This window comes from Cetorhinus maximus, chromosome 8, assembly GCF_964194155.1.
Source record: "Cetorhinus maximus chromosome 8, sCetMax3.hap1.1, whole genome shotgun sequence".
Classification (NCBI taxonomy): Eukaryota; Metazoa; Chordata; class Chondrichthyes; order Lamniformes; family Cetorhinidae; genus Cetorhinus; species Cetorhinus maximus.
In genome coordinates, this window is record NC_135886.1 from 65,889,475 (window position 1) to 65,910,423 (window position 20,949).

General features: G+C 42.5%; 1 pseudogene; it reads left to right on the forward strand.

Annotated features, from left to right (window-relative positions):
• The first annotated feature begins 2,078 nt into the window (after positions 1-2,078).
• The window catches only part of LOC144683197 (sodium- and chloride-dependent neutral and basic amino acid transporter B(0+)-like), a 76,357-nt pseudogene continuing 57,486 nt past the window's right edge, over positions 2,079-20,949 (forward strand).

Here is a 20,949-nt window from a genome sequence, read left to right on the forward strand (position 1 = left end):
TGGAACAGATAGTCTCAGTGTAACTGGAACAGGTAATCTCAGTGTAACCTGAACAGGTAGTCTCAGTGTAACTGGAACAGATAGTCTCAGTGTAACTGGAACAGGTAGTCTCAGTGTAACTGGAACAGGTAGTCTCAGTGTAACTGGAACAGGTAGTCTCAGTGTAACTGGAACAGGTAGTCTCAGTGTAACTGGAACAGATAGTCTCAGTGTAACTGGAACAGATAGTCTCAGTGTAACTGGAACAGGTAGTCTCAGTGTAACTGGAACAGGTAGTCTCAGTGTAACTGGAGCAGGTAGTCTCAGTGTAACTGGAACAGATAGCATCAGTGTAACTGGAACAGTTAGTCTCAGTATAATGGGGACAAATTGTCTTTTTTTTTATTCATCCATTGCGTGTGGGTGTCACTGGCTAGGCCAGCATTTATTGCCCATCCCTAATTGCTCTTGAGAAGTTGGTAGCGACCTGCCTTCTCAATGAAGCTGTAACAGATAGGGCCAAGAATCCAATGATGAGTGTCAATTATCATTTACTTACCTCGCGCTGGAGGTCTACATTTCTCAGCTGGTCATCCACCCGTGACTCCTGAGAAATGTGAAGCATGCCTGCTCCTGGAGTCCTTCCATCTTGGTGTAGGAATATCGGGAGAAAGCAAGCCAAGCGTCTTTTTATGGTGGGTAGTGGGCGCTGTTAGTTAGTTGGTTGGTTGGGGGTGGAGGGTATAGTTGTTGGGTCAGTTGTGTACCTGGGGTTTGGAGGGGGTAGTCTGGTGGTCATGGTGGTAATTGAATGTAGTGGGTACTTGGGGTGTTCGATGGGGTAGTCGAGGGGGACCCGCTGGTTGGAGTTTGGTTGGCATGGGTCAAGGGGGTAATCACGGTGTGGGGACTGGTAAGACTATTTGAGGTTAAGGTGTGAGGGACTAGTTGGGGGCTAGGTTGTTGTCATGCATTGGAGTATCCAGGGTAGCAGTGGGATCCGGAGGTAGTTGGGCTGTGAGGTTATTTGGGTGGGATGGGGGGTATAATTAGGAGGATTAGGAAACTTGGGGTTGGGGGTGTCAGTTGGAAGTGGTGTTTTCTGGCTAGTCAGGGGTTTGGGAGTCTAGTAGTCGGGGATCAGAAGTAGTTAGGGGATTGGGGTGAGCCGGATGGTTGAGTGTAGGAAAGTCAGGTGGTTGAGGTTGTATTTGTAGGTTGGGGGTAAGGGGGATTTATGGGGTGGGGGGTGGCTGTTGCTGGTTTTGGGGTTGGGGATATATTTAGATGACCAGGTGGATAGTCGGATATCAGGGAGATAGCCTGGGGGTGGGGATGTAGTTGGGAGTGAGGCTGTAGTCATGGGGTCAGGTAGGTAGTCAGATGTGTGGGGGGATTAATCAGGGGTTCAGGTGCAGTCAGGGGTTGTGGTGTTTAGTCAGGGAGTTGGGGGGATTAGCTGGGGGATGGGGAGTAGTCCTGGGTCAGGGGTGTAGTCGGGGGTTGGGGTGTGTATTTGGAGGGAAAAGTAGTTGGGGTGGGGAATAGTCGGCAGGGGGTTTGGGTGGCTGGTTAGGGGTTGCGGGTTAGTCGGGGTGGGGAAAGTAGTCAGACCGTAGGGAGTAGTTGGGGTTTGAGAATGAGTGGTTAGGGGTTGGGGTTCGGGGGCTGGTCGGGTGGCCAGGAGGGATAGTCAGGGTGGTCTAGTGGGGGTTGGGGGTCAATACAATAGTTACACAGGAGTTAAAACTAGCTTTTAACCTCCTAACTTTTCCTGAGTAAGTATTCTAGTCAGTGAGTCAGAACCATCCGAAGTCTCTGACTTTGACTCAGAGTTTCAGAGGTTTCCCAGCACAGGGGAATTGACCAACGGAAATTGAAACATCCCTGGCATTTGTCTGGAAATGGGCTCATTAGCAGCAAAATTATCTGCGACCATTGACACCACCTGAACCTGAGTAAGCAGAGCTCCACTCTTTTCAAACAATGGAAGGGACTGGCTTCTGACTGTGGAAGAGTCATTAGCTGGTGAGATGCTGAATCATCTCTAACCAGAGTCCCAGAGTAGGACAACGTTTGAAGATCTTTGGTCAGAAGTGTCCTCCACAGGATTTACATCCAACCTCCTGAACAACTGGAAGAATTGTTCATCCTTGTCCAAAAATGAACCAAAAGGATTTTGCTTTTTCTGGGTTCTCAGAGAATGACCATCAAACACACTGTCCAGAGGACACAGTGAGTATTTTATCAAAGCATGACAGTAAACTCATGTAAAACTCTGAGAGGTGATTGTCATGAAACTAGCATTTTTTTTCATAATTTTTTTCTGGTTTATTGTGAAGTGGGTTTAAAGGGGTAAGTATAGTTGGGTGTGATTTAATTACATTTTGTAGTCAAGCACACTGCAAGCTTTACATCATCAAAAGAAGCTAGGTGCTTTGCATGCTAGTAAACATGGATGCTAGCTTAGCAGTTAAGGTGCAAAGGGATTTTGCATTTTTAGATAAATGAAGGGATATTTCGATTTCAAAGGGATCTTGGTCTGTTTATATCTAGTCAGATAAGCGAGGCTAAAGAATGGGATTATTTTTCCTAAAGGTTACTGACAATATATCGTGGAAAGTTTTTATATTATGAGGAAGATACAGTTTCAAAGACATATGGAAAAATAGAATTTACATATTAAAAAGAGAAACACATATAAAGGAGAATGAAAGGTTATGTGTCAGAAGGCCATGTAAGATCTAACAGAGGTGCGTGAAATAGCCTTAATGAAACCTCTAGCATTTGTGCAGAAGTCTGCTGTCTAACTAAACTGAGGCTGCAGAAAAACCATTTGGAATTCCACTGTCCAGGGCATTGTGTTAACTTGCTGAGTTTTTTAAAATTCTAAAATCTATTGTGGACCGTTGCTTTAAAGGAAGTATAACTGGGGGTCAAGTTAATTAGGAATTTTAGGAGTTATTATACTGGTACTTGTCGTCTTATGTATGTGCTTGACATCTTTTATTTGTTAATAAATATTTTAATTTAATTTTTAAAATCTCTAAAGGTCTTGGTGGACTTATTATTTCTGAGTTCAGTGCATATATTTCATAATAAAAATAAATTGCAAAACCATTGTGATAGCGCAACCAAGTTTCCCTCGTGGATTTGGTCTGCCTGGCACACATTATCTGCAATGTCAGTGCTGATGATTTGGGGATTTTGGTTGTTGTAAATTGCAGAGTCTGTCTTTGGGGTCAAGGGTGTTCCTAAACTCCCAACTGATTGCTGCTAAATGGATAACAGCACAATGTTTTTGTAGGGGGTGGAAACAGTACTTTTTGTTTGAGTTCTAGTCTGAGAAAGTCTAATTTCTGAGTTGACGATTTTGTCTCTTTCCCCAGGCTTCCCCCAGTGAATATGTGGGCAAAAATGGCAAGAACACAGAACGAGGCAACTGGTTGTCGAAGACTGATTACTTGCTCTCAATGATCGGCTGTGCTGTGGGTCTAAGCAATGTCTGGAGATTCCCTTACCTGCCTTATAGAAATGGGGGAGGTACTGTATAAAAATCCAACATACAGGAGAGAGAGAAAGGCAGAAATAAATGGAAGTATTCATTCATTTATAAAGAGTCGTAGGTTGGTTTTTGCAGTTGCCAGTGTTTGCCTTCATTACAACTGTGAAAATCAAAGCAACATCATAGCATATGGCACAGTTTAACGCTGAAATCCAGAAGTTACTGTCAATGATTCCCTGCACCTCCATAGGTTGCGCTGTTGAAGTTTCTGCAGAGAACAATCTTTAAAAATCACTGAGCTAAATGAGAATTTTCACTTTTATTCTATTATTGCTGTTCAGACATAACAAAAAAGCTCTCTGATAGTACAGAACTTAAGTATTGCTGAAAAAAGATTTTTTGTTGAAGCTTTTCACCTTGCACTCATCAGGACAATTTGCAAGAAAATACTAATGTCAAGGAAAACAAGATATTTATACTGTATGAGATGAGAGGGCTGATTGATTGGCAAGTGGAATCTGATTGGTAGAGGCTTTGCAATGGAAAATGTACTAGTTAATGATGACTGACAGTTAACTACCAAGCATTATCTGAAATTTAAAACAGGCATAGAACATAGAAAATAGGAGCAAGAATAGGTCATTTGGCCCCTCAAGCCTGCCTAGTCATTCAACATGATCATGACTGATTATATATCTCAATGCCATACTCCCGCTCTCTCCCCATACTGCATGATGCCTTTAGTGTCTAGAAATCTATCCATGTATACTCAGTGACGTGGCCTCCACAGCCTTCCGTGGTAGAGAATTCCAAGGTTCACCACCCTCTGAGTGAAGAAATTTCTCCTCATCTCAGTCCTGAATGGCCTACCCCATATCCTGACACTGTGACCCCTTGTTCTAGACCTCCAGCCAGGGGAAACATTCTCCCTGCATGCCTGTCAGAAGTTTATACGTTTCAATGAGATCCCCTCTCATTCTTCTACACTCCAGTGGATACAGGCTTAGTCGACTCAATCTCATACAACAATTTGCCATCCAGGAATCAGCCTGATGAACATTTGTTGCACTCCCTCTATGGCAAGTATATCCTTTCTTAGGTAAAGAGACCAAAACTGCACACAATACTCCAGGTCTGGTCTCACCAAGGTCCTGTACAGCTGCAGTAAGACATCCTTGCTCCTGTACTCAAATCCTCTTGCAATGAAGGCCAACATACCATTTACCTTCCTAACTGCTTGCTGCACCTGCATGCTTGCTTTCAGTGACTGGTGGGCAAGGACAACCAGGTCCCTTTGGACATCATCATTTCCCAATCTATCACCATTTAAATAATACTCTGCCATTCTGTTTTTCCTACCAAAGAGGATAACTTCACACATATCTGTGATATACTCACATTCCCACTTAGTTTTGTGTTATCCGAAAACTTGGAAATATTACATTTGGCCCCCTCACCTAAATCATTGATATATATCCTGAAGAGCTGGGGCCCAAGCACTGATCCCTGCAGTACCCTGCTTGTCACTGCCTGCCACACCAAAAGCGACCCATTTATCCCTATTCTCTGTCTCCTGCCTGTCAACCAATTCTCAATCTATGCCATTATATTACCCCCAATCCCATGTGCTTTCATTTTACACACTAACCTCATATGTGGGACTTTATCAAAAGGCTTTTGAAAATCCAAATACACTACACCTACTGGCTGTCCCTTATCTATCCTACTAGTTACATCCTCAAAAAAACTCCAGCAGGTTTTTTCAAATGTGATTTCTCTTTCACAAATCCATGCTGACTTTGTCTAATCCTGTTGATGTTTTGTAAGTGTTATGTTATCACATCCTTTATAATAGACTCTAGCATTTTCCCCACTACTGATGTTAGGCTAACTGGTCTGTAATTTGGTGTTTTCTCCCTCCCTCCTTTTTTAAATAGTGGGGTTACATTTGCCACCCTCCAATCTGCCGGGACTGTTCCAGAGTCTTCAGAATTTTGGAAGATGACAACCAACGCGTCCACTATTTCCATCGCCACTTCCTTTAGTATTCTGGGATGTAGATTGTCAGGCCATAGGGATTTATCAGCTTTCAGTCCCATTAATTTCTCCAGCACTATTTTATAACTAATGCAAACATATTTCAATTCCTCCTTCTCACTAGACGCATGGTTCCTTAGTATTTCTGGGAAGTTATTTGTGTCTTCTTCTCTAAAGACAAAACTAAAGTAGTTTTTTAATTGTTCTGCCATTTCATTGTTCTCCATTATAAATTCTCATGTTTTAGACTGTAAAGGACCTACATTTGCCTTCATTAATCTTTTTACATACTTATAGAAACTTTTACAGTCCTCTGTTATGCTCTTTGCAAGTTTACTCTCATACTCTATTTTTCCCTGCTTAATCAATTTCTTGGTGCCCCTTTGCTGGATTCTAAACTGTTCCCAATCCTCCGGCTTGCTACTTTTCCTGGCAGCTTTATATGACTAGGCAGCTTGATTCTGATTGGTCAAGACACTGCCCTGGGGAATGAACCAGCGAATGGCTGTCACTTATTTTGTTTAACTAAAGCAGGCGCAATGCGTGTACATGTTCCTTCTGTCTGCAAAGGACAGGGCCCTGTATATTGATATATGTAGCTTCCAGTACACACAAATTGGTCACATTGCAAGCCCGACTTACAATCTTAAATTGGTTATCAGCGTAATTCTTGGCACACTCAGGATTATTTAGCAAATGTTGTCCAATTCTGAAATCACATCTAATGTTGGATTCTGTGTTTTGTGCTTTGCAAGCATGGGCTGGTTGGGTACGGTCAGCATCTTGCCCTTTGTGAACAGCAGAAGAGATATGATGTATGATATGATCCACCAGTCTTTGGGATGTATGGTCTACATCCCTAACATCACACTGGCATTGAAATTCATATACCACATTATTCATTTGTGTGATAGGCACAACATCTTTTTGGCTTGACGGCAGCATCCTGTTAGTGACGAATACCACTTGTGTTGCTACTGCATTGTAGCAGCGGGAAACAGCTAGCTTCACCTGTTGCTCACATTTTTGAAATACCTTGTCTTTCCAGGATAATCTGGGGTAAACTGGGCACTTTTCAGGGCCGAAGGTGACAGCCTTAGGCCCGTCCATGAGTTTGCACGATATACAGCGTGAAATGATCTGGTCAGGGTAGCCGTTATCTTGCAGTATGCCTTTGATTTGATTTTCACATCCAAATTTGGACCCGTCATTAAGAATGGCATGCATTTTGTTGATATAGTCATGCTTGTTAAGGATGACTATTCCCATCCCTTTGTCAGCTTTACTGATATGTCAGTCTGGATTGGTCTTAAGGTCTCACAATGCTGTAAGACATGTTGCATGTGAAAATCAGACAGGTCATTTGCAATCACACAATATGCGTGCACTGGATCAGCTTAATGACAGGTCCAAATTCATATCCATTCGACTTGCTATTCACCATGACCAAACAGCCTTACTCAAGTAAGCTAAGAAAATGCCTGCTGGACTGTGTAAGAGTGATGAACTGCCACATGATATATGACAGGCTTCGTCCTCATGGCTCGCTGTGTCTGTGTATGTATTGGGACAACCCAAAACACACAAAAGTGATGTCTCTTTATGCCCTATGTTATCTACGACCAGTTCTACACAACATGAATTGGCCAAGTGGTTGGGAAAATTGTTACAACCTATTTTGAACAAGTTCTCCGCCTACATGGTAAAGGACTCCGTCACATTTGCAAAGACCATACAGGACTTGCATATCGATGACAATGCTGTGTCCATGTCCACGTGTTCATTTGACATTGCTAGCCTATTCACCAATGTTCCACTTAAGGAAGCCATGGATATTTGTACTTCAGCACGATATCATGATGGCCTAGACCCACCACCATTGCGTGAATCAATATTCATTGAGCTCATGAACTCGGCAACTCTCGCAGTTGAGTTCAGTTTTAATGACACCATGTATGCCCAAATAGATGATGCTGCCATGGGACCCCGTCTAGGCCCAGCTCTCGCAAACATCTTTGTTGGGTTCCATGAGAAACGTTTCTTCGATGGAATGTCACCTAACATCCTCCTACCCCTTGCGTACTTCCAATATGTGGATGATACGTTTGCTGTATGTAAATCCGCAGCTGCATTTAATTTCCTTAAATCTCTTAATGGGCTCCATCCTGTGATCAGATTCAATTTTGAAATGGAGCAGTCAAATACACTCCCTTTCCTTAACGTTCTAGTTGAGAAATCTGCCAGGGGGTTCTCTACCACAGTCTACCGCAAGCTTACCTTCACTGGTCAATTTACCTTTTGTCGGACTCTTACTATTCCATGCATTATAAGATTGGCTTTATTGGCAACCTTGTAAATAGGACCCAAGCCATTTGCTCACCATGCAAGTTTGATGCTGAAATAGGGTGCATCAAAGATATCCTACAGGATAATGGCTACCCTGATCAGATCATTTCGTACTGTATATCGCGCAAACTCATCAATGGGCCCAAGGCCTATGCTTTCGGCCCTGAAAAGTCCCCAGAGCATCGCAGAGGGGGAGAATATTAATCGGGACAGAGGTTTGAGGCCTACTCTTAACTTGGGAGTTGGAAAGGCAGTGGACCTGCAAAGGAGCATCGCGGAGCGGGAGAGTATAAATCAGGATGGAGGCTTGAGGCCTACACTTACCTTGGGAGTCGGAGAGGTGGTGGACCTGCAGGGGAGCATCCTGTAGTGGGAGACTATAAATCAGGACCGAGGCTTGAGGCCTACACTTACCTTGGAAGTCTGAGAGATGGCGGACCTATGGGGGAGCATCCCAAAGCAGAAGAATATAAATTGGGGATGAGGCTTGAAGTCTACACTTACCTTGGGAGTTGGAGAGGCTGCTCGGAACCAGCCTGCACTGAGTTTGAAAGGAGAGTGAGAAAAAGCAAACAGTAACATCACAGGAAAACCATAATTTCATTGGTTGGCAAGAAACTGCTGTTATGGACTGTCATTAAATTGCTGCAAATTCAAAAAGCGCATTATTTTTAAAGAAGTAGCTATACTTTTATTTAAGTGAGAAAACACTGGAAATAAGGGAAAGTCAGGGCCAGTATAATAAAATAATATGAGTAAACCAAAGTAAAATAAAGTTAAGTCGTGGCAGGGCTGCTCGGTCGAGTGGAATGTGTGGCCTGCAATATGCAGGAATTCATGGACACTACCGGTGTCCCAGGTGACCACATGTGCAGAAAGTGCTGCCAGCTGCAGAACCTAGAGCTCCGGGTTGCAGAGCTCCAGGGGCAGCTGGAGTCACTGTAGCACATCCACGAGGCTGAGAGCTACGTGGATAGCACGTACAGAGAGGTGGTCACACCACAGCCTGGGAGCCTGGAGGCAGAAAGGGAATGAGTGACCACCAGGTAGTCCAAGAGAATTAGGCAGGTGGTGCAGGAGTCTCCTGGAGTCCCACTCATAAATTGGTTTTCTGTTGTGGAAGCTGGTGAGGGCGCTGCTTCCTCAGGGGAGTGCAGTCAGAGCCCAGTTTGTGTCACCACGAGCTGCTCGGCTGTACAGGAGGGGAGGAAGAATAAAGGAAGAGCAATAGTGATAGGGGATTCGCTAGTTAGGGGAACAGACAGATGTTTCTGTGGCTGTAGACCTCACTCCAGAATGGTGTGTTGCCTCCATGGTGCCAGGGTCAAGGGTGTCACCGTGCGGCTGCAGGACACTCTTTTTGGGAGGGTGAACAGCCAGAGGTGGTGGTCCACATTGGTACCAATGACTTAGGTGGGAAGGGGGAAGTGGTCCTGCGATCAGAATTTAGGGAGCTAGGTAGAAAATTAGCAAGAAGGACTTCAAATGTAGTGATCTCCAGTTTAGTCCCAGTGTCACGTGCGGGTGAGAACAGAAATAGGAGGATAAGGCAGATGAATGTGTGGCTGGAAAGATGGTGCAGGAGGGAGATTCCTGGTGCACTAGGACTGGCTCTGGGGAAGATGGCACCTGTACAAACTGGGCGGGTTGCATCTGAACAGAGCCGGGACTGAATTCCTTACTAGTGCTGTTGGTGGGGTTTTAAACTAACTCGGCAGGGGGTGCAGGAACCAGGAGAGAATATTAGAGAGGAATACCTGGGTGCACAAAATACTGGGAGAGATGGATAGCACTAGAATAGAGAATAGTGAGTTACTAGGTAAAGTCGGAGTAAAGGAGAAAATCATGAAGTCTAAGTCAGGGTTACTGTGCATGCATGTGAATGCACGGAGTATAGTAAATAAGATTGGGGGGAGTTACAGGCACAGGTTGCCATGTGGAAATTAGATGTTGTGGTGATAACAGAGATCTGGCTCAAAGAAGGACAGGACTGGGCATTAAATATCCCTGGATACTAAGTGTTCAGGAAAGATCGGAAAGAGAGAAAAGGAGGAGGGGTGGTGGTATTGGTTAAGGAGAGCATTGCAGTGCTGGAGAAAGAAGATGTCCCAGAGGGTTCAAGGGCAGAATCAATTTGGCTAGAGCTAAGGAACAAAAAGGTGCAATTACATTGCTCGGTGTAGTCTATAGGCTGCCAGCTAGTGGGAAGGGTATAGAGGAATAAATCTGCAGGGAAATTATTGAGTAGTTATAATGGGGGATTTTAATCACCCAAATGCAGACTGGGACAGTAGGTGTAAAGGGTGGAGAGGGAAAAAGTTCCGAGATTGTGTTCAGGAGAATTTTCTACAGTAGTATGTGTCCAATCCAACAAGAAAAGATAAAAGCAAAAAACTGCAGATGTTGGAAATCCAAAACAAAAATAAAAATACCTGGAAAAACTCAACAGGTCTGACAGCATCTGCGGAGAGAAACACAGCTAACGTTTCGAGTCCATATGACTCTTCAACAGACTTGGTTCTTGGAAATGAGGTGGGCCAAGTAGATTAAGTGTCAGTGGGAGGGCATTTAGGAGACAATGATCATTGTATTGCAAGGTTTAGGATGACGATGGAAAAGGACAATGTGCAATCCAGAGTAAAAATAATTAACTGGGAAGAGCAGACTTCAATGGGGCAAGACCGGAGCTGGGCTGGTGTTGTCAAGGGGGCCGAGTTGCTACTATTGATGATAGAGTTCAACAGCAGACACTTCTTGAGTGGAAACATTAAGTTTGTTTACAATATATTCAGCAGCACCTGCACGTGTGCTTTCAAATCCAACTCTATCTCTACACTGACTGCTAGAGGTAGCCCATGCTACTCTCCTATTTGTTACCACAGATTATGTGATCTTCCTTAACAAGTAGTATTTTGAAAAGTACATTCCACATTAAATAAAACCATAATTACTACATTCCTGCCCCTTTAACTCAGCTATACATGTTACATTTACGAGTACACATTTTTCAAGACAACATAATATTTACACTGGGTAAGGAATTTACAAGTTCAGTCTTTCCGATGGTTTCCTGGTACATGTGGAACGTCGCAGCTCCACAACTTCAGATTCTTTGTCAGAAACCTCCTTTTCCGGAGTTGCCTGAATATCAGGTGCTTGGATGGGCACTTGCAGTTCTGTATCCTCAACTCTTACAGGAACATCAGTCCTGGGTTGAGTATCCTCAACAGGAAACTCAGAGCCAGTCATGATCACTGGTGGTCATTTGTCTCTCTCTTCCTTAAATGGTCCACATGTTTACAGAAGATCCAGCCTTCGACCTCCACGTGAATAATAGAGGTCCAGTCACCACCTTTATTTCACCCGATAATCACTTTGGTCCTTGTCCGAAGTTCTTCACATATACCAACTCTCGCACGGTAAATTCCCTCTCACAACTATGCCAGTCATGTCTAGTTTTCTGGTTTCCCTGCCTTTCCACCTTTCCTTTTAAATTTGGCATTTTTAAGCTCACTCCCGTCCTGAGACAGTATTTCAACAATATCTCAGCAGGTGTGACACCTGTTATTGTGTGAGGGGTAGTCCTGTAATGAAAAAGAAAGTGTGCTAGCTTGGTTGCCAAGGAATCGCAAATTAACTTATTCATGCCTGTCTTGAATGTTTGAACTTCCCTTTCAGCCAGTCCATTTGAGGAAGGGTTGTATGGTGCAGTTTTCACATGAGTGATACCGTTGAGGCTGATAAACCGTTGAAACTCAGCACTCATAAATGTCGTGCCGTTATCTGAAACAACTACTTCTGGTAGTCCGTGAATGGCAAAACTCTGATGTAGTTTCTCAATTGTAGCAGCCAATGTTGGTGACTTCACCTCATATACGTCGAACCATTTTGAATGGGCATCGACAATGAGCAGAAACATTGTTAGCAGGAAAGGTCCAACGTAGTCAATGTGTAACCGCACCCAGGGTCTACCTGGACACTCCCATGGGTGTAATGGAGCTGTCACTGGCAACTTTTGCAGTTGCTGACATTGCACACAGTGCTTTACTAAACTCTTTATTTCACCATCCATCCCAGGCCACCATAAATTGTTGCATGCTATGGTCTTCATTCGGGAAATTCCTGGATGGGCACTGTGTAGTTCAATTAAAAGTGGCTCCCTTCCCCTTGGAGGAACTATTGCTTGTGCTCTGCACAATAAGATGCCATCCTGGTTGATTATTTCATGTCTCCTGTTGAAGTACGGTTTCATTTCATCAGATACGGGCTCCTGTGACCAACCATGTAGCACTTGTTCTTGTACTTGAGCTTGGACTGGGTCCCAACTGTCTAGTCTCTGATCTGTTGAGCACATGCCGGTGAGGAATCTAAGAAATTTAACAGTAAAACAAGTTCCTGTGGAACTGGGAAGTGCTCATCATTTTCTTGTAAATGCAAACAACTAAGGGCATCGGTGTTTGTGATTTGATTGCCAGGCCTATGTCCGAAAGTGTATCCGTATGCTGCCAGAATTAAAGCCCTATTAGAATTTCTGTATCTTCTTTCTATGTGATTTCTTCTTTCTAGCGCAGACTTTAATCTCGGCCTTCTTTTTGACTTCACTATTGGCCAGACTTCTCTCAGATGCCGGCTCATCTTGTCTGAGCTCAGTAGTTGAGTCTCCCAAAATGTCATTATCTGTCTGCTTCTTGAAAAATTCTGCGACTTTTGCTTCCAAAGCCTCTTTGGCCTCATTTAGCTCTCCTGTCTCTTTTTTGTATTTGTTTGCTGCCTCCTGGAAAATTGAATATTCCTGTGACTTCTCTGCCAACTCATTCTTCAGTCTGTTCAGAGAAATGTTGAATTCTTTCTGTTTCTCTTCATACTTTTCCAGAGGTACAAACTCAGACCTAAGGGAATCTTGTAGTGTGTGAAGCTCTTTCAACAGGTTTTCTTTTTTCCTGCGAAGGTTCCTCACCTCGCCTTGAACTCTGTCATCAAGCAGGGTCTCTTCAAGTTTCTTCTGCTGTTCTTCTAGGTTTTGACTAAGACAGCCAGTATTTCTTCAGGTTGTTGAGTCCTTACACAATCCTTTTTCAAAACAGGAACACTTCCAGCTTCCTTTTGGAATCTCAGTGGCCAATCAAGGTTGATTTCCCAATTTTGCTCTAGAAGGTTTGGTCCTCTGCCTCTCAATACCAACATTGGTAGCTTTGCCGATTGGCTTCCATGATAGACAGTTACTCTGCTTATGCCTCTGGCTTGAATGTCTTCGCCCATATATATTTTTAACTTGGCGGCTGTTTCTTCTAAACTTAATTGATGTTCACCATTATTCAAATATCTGAAGGTATGTGCCCCAATTACTGTAGTGGAAGCTCCCATGTCCACTTACATTCTAACAGGTTTGCCATTTACTTTCACTGTGACAAACAAATATTGGTTCTGTCTTTCCAACTTTCAGATTAAACAACGCGTAAATGTCAGAATTTGTTATTTCAGGCTCTTCTACATTGTAGATTTCATTGGGCTTCTTCTTTTGTTTACATGCCTGCTTGAATCTTTTTTTGCACTGCATCCTTATGGGCTCAATTTTCCCCCGTTGGGGGGGATTGTGCGGGGCTGGGAGGGAGCGAGCGCGAACCCGATCAGCGCCTCCGATCTCGTGCGCGCTGCCATTTTACTTGGGCAGGCTAATTAAGGCCCGCCCAGCATGACGCTTACTTGGAAGCTCTGTGCACTCCCTGTGCGGGCGGGGGGGTGGGGGGGGGTGGATTCCCTGAGTCAGGACTTGCGCTCTTTCACGCATGTGCGCAAAAAAGTGTGGAAATCTCCCTGAGGCACCTCCGTGCCTCAGGGAGATTAGTTAAAGTTTTTAAAAGCTAAATACAGAAAAGAAAATATTCTAAGACATGTCCCCCCATGTGACAGGAGCATTAATGGAAAACTTTATTTAATTTATAAAAACTTTATGAAACCTCATCCCGCTCGTGGATGTGCTTTCATGAAAAATGCGAAAGCCGCCTGGGCTCTTCGCCTGCCCGCCAACCATAAGGTTGGACGGGCAGCTCATTTAACTATTTCAATCAGTTTTTAACAGGCCTTAATAGGCCTTTGATAGTTCTGCAGTCGCGCAGCCGAGTAAAAATGGCTAAATGTAGAAATCTAAATGATGCATGGTAATGTCGGGATGCCCACCCGACGTCATTGTGCATCATTTTATGTGTCGGCATGTGCCCCCCACCACCCCCCATCCCCCCCCCGCTCGCCGACCAGAAAATTCTTTCCTATGTGTCCATTTCTGTGACAATAATAGCATTTGATTTTTTAAACTGCCAATCGCTAAAAGATTTCTTATTTCCATCACTATTAAAATTATTCTTCGATTTCACTGCCAAGTTATTTTTCCTCATTCTTCGGTGAGCTGCTTCTCAGCAAAGACTTGCATTTTCGTGCTCTTTTCGGCTGAGGTTTCCCGCCCGATGTGGAGGATGGTGCCATTTTGCGCACCCTGTATTTCTTTTGAATCTCTTACTGGGATTTCCATGGCCAGCGCTATCTCTAAAGCCTTCTTGAAATCCAGATTCACTTCGGACAATAATCTTTTCTGAATAGTGTCCTCTTTCACACCACACGCTAAACGATCCCTGAGCGTGTTGTTCAGATTGTACCGAACTCACAATGTTCCGTTAGCTGCTTCAAATTTGCCACGTGGCATGCAACCGTCTCACCCGGGGCTCTATTTTGCAAATTAAACCTGAACACCTGTATCATGAGTGAGGGCTTTGGTTGAAAATGACCCTTCACGAGGTCCACAAATTCACCGAAATTCTTTGAATCTGAGGCACTGGGTGTCATCAAACTTCGAATCAGACTGTAGGTTTTACTCCCACAAGTACTCCTCTCCCATAATCTCATTCACTTGAAAAAAGAGCGTGAGGCATTCTTTGTAATGAGACCAATCATCTGTGGCTGGTTCAAAAGGACCAATAGTCCCAAGTTGTGGCATTTTGAGAGGGGATAACTTCTTCAATTCTAATGGAGCTTGCTACTTACAATCACTGGGTGAGGTACAATGTCGATTTCTTTCTAACTTGATTTCTTCTGTTCAATCCTGTTTTATCCTTGTCACCACATTGTTGTAAGGGTTGCTACTATTGATGATAGAGTTGAACTGCAGTGGAAATGTTAAGTTTATTTACAATATACTCAGCAACAATTACATGTGTGCTTTGAACTCTAACACTATCTCTACACTGACTGATAGGGATAGCATGCGCTGCTCTCCTATTGATTACTATAGATCATGTGATCTTCCTTAACACGTATTATTCTTAAAGGTACATTACACATTAAATAAAACCGTAATTACTACAACCAGATAAACTGGAGCCAAGGTTGGCAGGAAAAACTGTAGTTGAACAATAGGCTGCCTCTCTGGCCCTCAGATACTGATTTGAAATGCAAGAATTCCAAATTGTAAAGAAAACAACAATTTATACTGCTTGAGAAGAGTGTGTTGATTGGTTGGCAAGTGGACTCTGCTTGGTAGAGGTGTTGCCATGGAGAATGCAACAGGGAACAGTTAACTGCCCAATCCTTGTTTAATTTATACTGATAATGGCTGATTGTTAGATAGGAGTGGGAATAATGGGAATTTGGACTCATGCCCTCACCCTGTTGTTACCGTTCAGTTTTATTCTGAACCCTGTAAAAGGGACAGGTGCAGGAAAAACTAGCCTGGACTTTCACCAGCAATTTCACTGGGGGCAAAAAGGACAGAAAACTGATGCGAATGTGTCCCACCCTGAAATCAATTCCAGGAAAGGTCCAACACAGACATTGGGGCTTGATCTACTGTTGTGGAGGTGTTTTGTTGTCAAAAGTTAAATTTTAATTTTATTTGCTGGACTTACATATGGAGCTTTTTTAAAAGGCAGTTTCAACCATTGAAACAAAGACACTGACTTAATATGGCTGTCAGAGGTCACCTGACCTACCTGCAACTGCAAGCTGGTCAAGTTTCTGGAAGCTTCCAACATGAATTACAAATGGACATGCCTAGTCAACCCTTCTGTGGAATTTCACACCTGCTAATGTCAATGATTACTGCCAATGTCAATGATTACTTCAAAGACGGACTGAAACCTTAAATAGCTGCCACAGTTTGCATCACATAAAGCTACATTCCATTTAATCAGGATGGAGGTGGAGAGTCTACAGAGACATTAGTTACCCTGGAGGTGTTGATATCTTCTTCCTTGTTCATCAAGTGGAGGAATGAGCCATTCAGAAGTGATGACTTGGACATTAAAGAATTATTCGCCAAGGCCATACCATAATGGCCAAGATCTGTTGAGACATGACATTACACCATTGCCATGGAGATACAGGTCACTGTAAAAACTACCTTTTTGAAATTCCTTTCATTAAAAGACTCTGCTTGCTTTGCAGCAGTCTGTAGAAATAACATCAGAAACAGGAAGAACAACAGAAAACTATCAGCCCCTTGTCTCTCTCTCTCTTTCCTTCTCAACTAAGTTGGGCCATGTTTGCTTATATCAGACTGTGGGCTGTAAACAGAGAAATACCAAAGAAGAATTTGATTTCTACATCAGGAAAGAAAAAACAACAGTTGCAGCTTCAAATTTAAAGCATTTGAATTGCTACACCCCAGACCAGTCAGCTGCTGACAACCATTGAACTCTCGATTTATTTGCCTTTTCTTGTTGAATCTTGATTTGGCCAAAAGTTAACCTCCTTTACTTTGTAACTTGCATTTGTGTCTGTGTGTGTGTTGCAAAAGTTGGGACATGTGTATATCTTTTTTAGATGTTGTTAATACCTTTACCTGGCTGGGTTTTTACCACAAAAACTAACACCTTACTGGTTTAAATTCAAGAAAGCCTGCCTGAGTTTGTTGCAATCAGCATGTAAATAGTTAAATACATAAACTGAATTTCCACATTCATCTTTTTAAGTTTCAAAACCATGTTGTGATTAACCGAGGAATGGGCAAAAGAGGGGGAGTCCATCCAGCCTTACTTACCCAGCTCCAAGTAGTGAAGAAATTCAGGGCTTGGATGTTATTGGTGTCATAATTGTATTTTTGTGCACGATGGCATTCTGTGGTTTTCACTGCAATGACAGATCCTACGTTTCCTGGTGAAAAAATGAATGCAAGTTTCTGCTGGGAGCAAAGATTGTGGTTTCACTCCCAGCACTGACCCTATAATGAGTTCTGTGCAAACTAATTGACTCTGCTGAAATAGAGCATTCACTTTGTGTCAGGTGTCATTTGAGATCCTCAAGTGCCAGGTATTGAGGTGCTGGGAATAATGCAATAGGATAAGAGCCTGAATGTTTATTGTGGCTGATTTGGTACTGAGTAAATTTACAATCTGCATCACAACGTTCTGTCGATTATAACATTTAGTTCCTGTCCTAATATGAAACGGTCTATTTAGTAGTTTAACATCCACTCCAAATCTGCTTGAATAAACCTGGTCATTCTCACATCCAGGGAACCTATTTCATTTTCCTTTACCATATTTTCCAGGTGTGTTTCTTATTCCCTACACATTCATGCTGGCACTCGCTGGGATGTCAATCTTTTTCTTGGAATCTTCCTTTGGGCAGTTTGCCAGCCTTGGACCTGCTGCAGTGTGGAAAGCCGTGCCGGTGTTACAAGGTGAATGTTTAGTGAACAAGACAAGCTCAGCAACAATTTAAATGAATAATAATGTTTATATCTTATTAATGCACTGGTTATAATTGTCCTATTAGATGGAAGTTTAAACCAAATCTCTTTGCAAATCTCTTTGCAATTTGACCTGTTCTACCTTTCACAATGACCGTTGTTCAGTTATTAATGTTGATGTTAGTTTCATGCTTCATTTTACTAAATGTGTTGTTGATTGAGATTGTGTTAGTTTCACTCTTTTCATTTAGATGCAGCAACTAGTGATGAGATAATTGAAAAGAATTTAAGGATTTGAATAAAGTTTTTCCAATGATATAAAGTGGAGGAGAAAATTCAGTCTCTTGTTGTGCAATATTGTGCCTCTGGAATGTGAAACCTTATGAAAAATCCATCCAAAGTAAGAGATTTCTGAGAGAAAAATGGGAGCTGGTGTTCTACTTTGAATTAAATAAAAGCTAAATCACGACATGTGGTTTAACAATACAGCTAGACCTGAGCAGCAGTGAGGGCTCGAGAACTGACCCTGTGTCCTTAGAAAAAATTAGACGAGGATCCTATCAGTGATTACCACTCCTGTGAAATAGTAAATGTTTAGATTCTGAACTTTGGGTGAGGACTGGACTTGGTCCCTCCTGGTTAACAGTTAATGATGTTCAATGTTTCACTGTTTAGCTTCTTGAGAATCTCCACTTCAACAGGAGACCAGTGGACGAGCAGCACCAATGGGAACAACCCCCAGAATGAGTTAAACCTTCAGAAAAATTCCTGGTGGGACTGGGGTGTGGCAGTGAGGAGGTGGTGAGAAGTTAACACCTGTTATAAATCAGACATTGACACCTTATGGGCAGTGAAGAAATTCTTTATTAAACTGATCAAACCAAGCACACAATAGGACAATGACAATATTCAACTTAATATGAACACAACAATATTCCTCTTTTCCATTCTTGACTGGAGTCCTAACCTGACCAGTATTCTCTTCTCCTCTATAGATTTACTTTGACAACTGACTTCTTACAATCACCTATAATTATATTCAAGGTCAGGGGAGATTAGTCATTGTCAGCTTGATGAGTTTAGACTGGAGGGAGAGAAGGTCAATCATACATAAGTGCCTTATTTCAACAGGTTCTATATATAATATATATGTATCTTTATATATATATATTTATATATACACATTTGAATTATATATCTAACAATTTCCATTAAACTGGTTGGGAATAAATTACTGAATTCAAGAGAACACATTTGTTTCAAATAAACAGTTTTTTAAAAATCTCAGTTCCTGTTCCTTGTTCTATTTTCAGGTGTGGGGATCACTATGATCCTTGTGGTTGCAATTGTTAACATTTCCTACACCTGTATCATCACCTACAGCCTGTATTACCTGTTCGCTTCCTTCCAATCCCCCCTGCCGTGGGCAGACTGCTTCAGTTGGTGGGGTGCAGATGAAACATGCAGCAGGACTCCCAAAGGTACTGTCTTCACTTCTATTGGGTAAAGTATAGACACCCACTGTTCATTTTACATTCTGTCAGCTGTTATGACACAGCAGTTGGTAAAGGCTGAGTTATTTAAAATCCCAGAGGGAAACTTTAAACAACTGTCATAACCTATATTTTCAATTGATATGTTTTGAGTTGCAGCTCCAAATTCAGGAATTAGACCACCAGTTCTCAAGAGGTTTTTATAACAAACTAAGTGAAACATTTATTAAGTTACAGCAAATTAAACACATACACGTGGCTACAAATTACTACTGTCATAACTTTTTAACAAATTCCCAAATTAATCTCCACTAAGGTAACAATAACCAATAGACTTAACCAGACATCAGGCAAAGCATTTTCACCTTATTAATTAAAAATGAGGTTCCTTTCAATTTGGTTCTTTTGCAAACAGTTATAGGCTTACAGGCTCTCATCTTACATTCCTCTGCTCTATAACACAAACGCCCTTCTGTTATACCCAGCCTTCCCCTTTGAATGTAAATTCTCATTGTATCACCAGGTTATTTGAACCCCTTTCATAGTACCAATTTTATTAGTAATATAAATATTGCTTGGTGTCTCCTAGCTAGGTGCAAGATTTCACTCCCACTCTTGAATGCTCTACTGAACAAAATGCAAATGTACCCCTCTACCTCTGTTTACATCTCAAAACTACTATACATCAAAGCATCCAGGCTAACTGGCTTTAATCCAATTAAGACACACACTCACACCCACAGACTAAACCTTTATTTAAAAAAATAATTTCCAATAATATTATATACACTAATGTCTATTCCTAACAGTCTGCATGAAAGAGAAAAATGGACAATAGTTTCAGTGACCACCTTCATTGTGATCAGATGGCAGAAATACTGGGATAGAAATCAACAGCAGAAACCATGGAAAAAATTATCCCCCCGTTGGTGGGGTTGTGCGGGGGCGGGTGGGGGTGGGCATGAATCCAATTGACGCCCCCAATCGGGGCCACACTGCTATTTTACATGGACAGGCCAATTAAGGCCCACCCAGTGTGACGCATGCGCGCGAAAGAGCGCAGAAACCTGTGCCTCAGGGAGATCAGTTTGATATTTAAAAACTGAAATAAAGTAATTAAAGCATGTCCCCTCTTGTGCCATTGTCACATGAGCTGGGACATGTCAAAGAATTATTTTTAAAATTTTTATTGAATTTTAGAACGCTTCATAAAACCTCATCCCGCCCGTGGATGAGGTTTCATGATAAATGCAAAGGCTGCCTGGGCTCTTCGCCTGCCCACCAACCTTAAGGTTGGATGGGCAGCTCAGTTAATTACTTAAATTAGTTTTTAACAGGCCTTGATAGGCCTTTGACAGTTCGGCTGTACGCCCGCCGAACTGGAAATCTAAATGACTCGCGGTGACATCAGGACGCCTGTCAGATGTCATCACGTGTCATTTTACATGTTGGCGAGCAGGCCCCACCCCTGCTCACCAACAGGAGAATTCAGCCCCATGTCACTGAGTCATTGGGATTTCAGGATAATGGTTTGTGAACAAGAGAAATTCTTTAAGGTAACTAATTAATCTCCTCTCGGGTTATTCATTGAAAAAATGATAAAGAGAAGCCTGGCTCTTCCTTCCTATAATTGTCTCTCTGCTGGCAGTATATTCTCAAATTATCTCTCTTTTGCTGCCTATGCTTCTGTTTTTCTTTTATTCCATTCATTCAGTCTCCAGAATTTAAATTCTCTAGAGCTCATTTTCATGCACCTTACCCTGTGTTAACGCAGCACATAGAAATACTGGGCCTTGGGCCTCACCATCATGAAGCTGGTGCAGTGACTCACAGGTAAGTATTTACACCCAGCAGGTTGTCAGACATGTAGGGGGCCTGAAGTGTGCAACGAGGACCGAAAAGTCAGGAGG